The following is a 5,096-nucleotide window of genomic DNA, read 5'->3' on the forward strand; positions in this document are numbered from 1 at the left end:
CATATCAAACTTCGTAATTTATTAGTCCTTTCAGATGCATCTGATAAATTTAAAAAATAAAAATAAAAAATCAACGTAAGTAATTTAGAAATCAAATCACAGAAGTTAATGAAAGTCAACAGCTGGTTGGAATTAGGGAAAAAACTCATTAGAGTGAGTATTAAGAGGTCGATGATTGATGTTAATAGGTAGGGGAGGCTACTTTCATCAAGTAGCCCACTTCATTGACTTTAAACTCAATTTAACGCACCATTAATTAGCTTAATTATCAATTGAAAGGAGACTGCACAATCTAACTAGACAAAATAGATTTCTAGATTGCAAAGAAAGTTGAACCAAAATCCAACTTACCCTCATGCATTAATTCAAAGTAAACAACTGTCAATCACTTTCTTCGTCAGTGAACGCGAATACATCTCTGCTAAAGCCTATGGTATGTAAGAATGTACAAGTTAAGCTTGTACACTACTGATTTAAAATTTTAAGTAGGCATTAGATCATGATTTGATGAAATTTGAAATAAAAAAGTAGAGTACTTGCATTCGTAATTAAAAAAGAATATTTGAAAGTATATGTAAATGAGATTTAAAGGGGCCCAAAATAACAAATCCTAAAATACTAGGATATTAACAACCAGCTCTAAAATCTAGAGAGGTATGTAGCAAAAAGAGTCAACAGATGGTCCCTCCTCTAGGGATCTGTAACGCGTTTGGGGTGCTACCTTTTTAATAGGGAACCAAATAAGGCTTTTTTGTGTAAACGACGTGGGTCCTAAGAAATTTCACGTAGCAGTCATACACGACTACGACACACACAAAGCACCCTCGAGTCTTTTTCTTTCTTCTTTGACAAAAATAAAATAAAACTATGAATTTTCTTTTTACTCCTTCTGTTTTAATTTGTTTGTCTTATTTTGACGCAATACAAAAGTTTACAAAAATAATGAAGATTTTTAAATCGTATGATCTTAAATTAAAAATGTGTGTAATGTATCAAAATATCGTTTGAATCTTGCGGTCTTAAATGTATTATGTTAGGATGTTGGGTGCAAAGAATTACGAAATATAAAAAGTGACATCTTCTTTTTAAACAGACTAAAAAGAAAAGTAAGATAAACAAATTGAAACATATGAATATTTAACTATCTGGTACTCAAGAATTCATGATCCAAAGTAAAAATAGTGTAGGTTTTGTTCACCTTTTGATCATGCTGTAAAATATTTTTCCACCAATTGAAACTTAATGGAAAAATAGCTACTTTTTAATTCGAAAATAAAATTTAGATACAATTATCATTAACTTAAACACAGAAAAATTATGTTGGAGTTTTGAAACTTTGACAAGTTAATATCAACACACACAAAAACTCGTTACATGTGAAGCTTCAAGAAAGAGGGCCTAGTTTTGGACTTTTATATGGGAAATTCTCACATGATATGTTGGAGTTCGAATTGAAACTCCACCCAACTATTGTAAAAGATATATAAATGCTAAAATACGATGGGAAATTTGCACTATTGCCCTTATTCGGGGAGGTCTTAATTTTTGCCCTTTGCATAAAATTTCTGGGTTTCGGGTTCTAACCCCGCTCAATCAAAAATTAAAAAAAATAAAATCGCAAGATAGAGTTTGCTTGTAAAACTCTACCTTAAGTCAAAGTTTCAAACTTTAACTTAAGGCAAACTCTACCTTATCAGATAGAGTGTGACTGCAAATTCTACCTTATCAGATAGAGTGTGACTGCAAATTCTACCTTATCAGGCAGAGTTTGACTTCAAACTCTACTTAAGGCAGAGTTTTGCCTTCAGGTATAAGGCAAACTCTACCTTAAGGCAGATGTTTGCACTAAAGGTTTTTTTTTTTTTTTTTATACTCAGCTGAAATTTTGTAAAACTTTGCCTTAAAGCCTAACTTTTGCCCTAATAGGCCTAATTTCGCTGGAAACTCTGTCTTGCAATTTTTTTTTAACTGAGCCAGGATTTGAACACTGAACATTCGAAGGACAAAAATTAAAAACCAGTGCCTTTGAAGGACAATCCGCACAAAAAAAAAAAAATGAAACATGATCTAAATAATAAAACCACTAATGCTCTGAAAAGGTTTCTTCAAAAACAAAACTCGTAATAAGTTTTTCAAAAAAATAAAAATTATTGGAGAACTTTCGCCATTACAGTTTAAATAATCACAAAAACGGTAGGCTCGGATAATTTTTTTTTATGTATGATTTCGTTTTTAGATATATATTGTGCCAACAAAAGTCAAACGAAACAACACAGACGCAAGATATAAAAGACAGTACTCTATCACCATAAGATATAATTAAATTTTAGTACACACTATCTGCTATCCTAGAGTTACGTAAACTTTTACATGTTCTTTAATTTTTTTTGAAATATGCCCTAACATATATTACTAGTAGTAATATTATTCTTGTAGGTGCTTGTCCTTTAATTTCTGCTACTATTTGTTATTTTGATTATCGTATTAATTAGTTATAGTTACTGCTCCTTTTTTCAAATTGCCTGCCATGCTTTTTATAGTATATGGCTTATTCTCTTTTGTTATTTCTGTTTTTGTACTGTTTTTTTTATTGCTTGTCCTTGTGCCGAGGGTATACCGGAAACAACCTCTTTATCCCACAAAATAGAGGTAAGGTCTGTGTACACTATACCCTCCCAGATTCCATTTTATCAGATTTCACTATATATATATATATATATATAGTGTTCCAATTTCACTAGATATACTTAAATTTGTTTCCGTGTATATATATATATATATATAAAGTGTTCCAAATCATTTTCTTTAAGTTTATTGAGACTACTACCTTAATATGTTCACTTTTACTTGTTCATTATACTAAAAATAAATTTTTACTTTTACTTGTCCACTTTAGCATATCAAGAGAAAGACAATTTTTCTTGAATATGGCATTAACCCCTTGACAAGATGGGAAGAATATGTGGTTGTGGGAGATGAATGAGGGAGTAGTGGAGGTGTGGTATAACTACAGATAATGATGCACATAATAGTGAATTAACTCCTAGAAGTTATGGACATCCACATTATCATATTTACAACACTCCCCCTTGGATGGCCGATAATGTGTCTCGTTACGCATTATTTGTTGCCTCGTTAAAAACCTTGTCAGGAAAACCCAATGGGACAAAACCTCGACCAAGGAAAAAAGAGTGCAATGCGTATTTTCTCCCCCTTGATGAAAAGATTACTTTAGTTCTCGGAGACGACCTATTCCAATCTTGTATATCATCTTCTCAAATGTCGAGGTTGGCAATGCTTTAGTGAACAGATCTGCCAAATTATCAATCGAGCGAATTTGTTGAATATCTATCTCACCTTTCTTTTCAAGATCATAAGTAAAAAAGAACTTTGGTGGAATGTGTTTTGCTCTGTCTCCTTTAATTCATCCTCCCTTCAGTTGAGCAATACATGCAGCATTATCTTCGTATAATATAGTTGGAATATCCCTTTTCAAAAGAAAACCACACATTTCCGGAATATGTTGAGTCATTGATCTCAACCAAACACACTCCCGACTAGCTTCATGAATGGCTATCATCTTCGCATAATTTGAAGAAGTGGCAGCTATTGTTTGCTTCATTGAACGCCATGATATAGTTGTACCTCCTTATGTAAATAAATAACCTGTTTGAGATCGGGCTTTATGTGGGTCAGACAAATATCCTGCATCTGCATAACCGATCATATCTGACTTGGATTCACAAGAATAAAATAATCCCATGTCAATTGTTCCCTGAAGATATCTGAATATATGGTTAACATCATGCCAATGTCTTCTTGTTGGCGAGGAGCTGAATCTTGCCAATAAACTCACTGCAAAACATATATCTTGTCAGGTATTATTAGCTAGATACATCAGTGCCCAGTTGCACTAAGATATGGAGTTTCATCACCAATGAGCTCTTCATCATTTTCTTGAGGTTGAAATGGATCTTTATTTATGTCAAGCGATCTCACAACCATCGGATACTCAACGGATGTGATTTATCCATGTAAAAACTCTTTAAAACCTTTTCAGTGTATGTTGATTAATGGATAAATATTCCATTTTTCAAATGCTCAATTTGTAGGCCGAGACAAAATTTTGTCTTACCTAGATCTTTCATTTCAAATTCTTTCTTCAAACACTCTATAGCTTTTAAAAGCTCTTTAAGAGTGCCAATGATATTCAAGTCATCAACATACACAGCTATTATGACAAATTCAGACCCAGAACTTCTTATAAAAACACAAGGACAAATAGGATCATTTTTATATCCTTCTTTTAGAAAATATTCACTGAGACGATTGTACCACATCCGCCCTGATTGTTTCAATCAATATAAAGATTTCTGAAGCTTTATTGAACAAGTTTCCTACGAACTTTTGTATGCTTCAGGCACTTTGAATCCTTCAGGGATTTTCATAAAAATAACGTGGTCCAATGAGCCATATAAATAGGTTGTGACAACATCCATCAGTCGCATATCTAGCTTTTCATGAACTGCCAGATTTATTAGATACCTGAAGGTAATTGCATCCACTACAGGAGAATATGTCTCCACATAATCAATACCAGGCCTTTGCGAAAATCCTTGTGCCATAAGTCGTGCTTTATATCTTACAACTTCACCTTTTTCATTTCGTTTTCGCACAAACACCCATTTGTACCCCACTGGCTTGACATCTTCAGGTGTTCGGACTATTGGTCCGAAAACTTCACGTTTTTCAAGTGAAGCTAATTCTGCTTGAATTGCGTCCTTCCATTTTGGCCAATCATTTCTCTGTCTACATTCATCGAGGATTTTGGCTCAAGATCCTCATCTTGTTGCATTATTTCAACAAAGAACATTATATGCAAAAATATTGTCGACCACAATATCATTTCGGTTCCACCTTTTCCCCGTCGAGACATAACTTATCGAGATCTCTTCCCTCTTGTTGTTTTGAAATATTTGGACCTCCTCTGTGGGCTTATCATTTGTTTTGTCTCTGGGCTCTTCTTGAGCAATTTCCCTCACATGATGATCATCTTGATCATTTATTTCTTTTCTTTTTCGAGGATTTTTATCCTT

This window comes from Lycium ferocissimum, chromosome 2 (genome assembly GCF_029784015.1).
Source record: "Lycium ferocissimum isolate CSIRO_LF1 chromosome 2, AGI_CSIRO_Lferr_CH_V1, whole genome shotgun sequence".
Lineage (NCBI taxonomy): Eukaryota > Viridiplantae > Streptophyta > Magnoliopsida > Solanales > Solanaceae > Lycium > Lycium ferocissimum.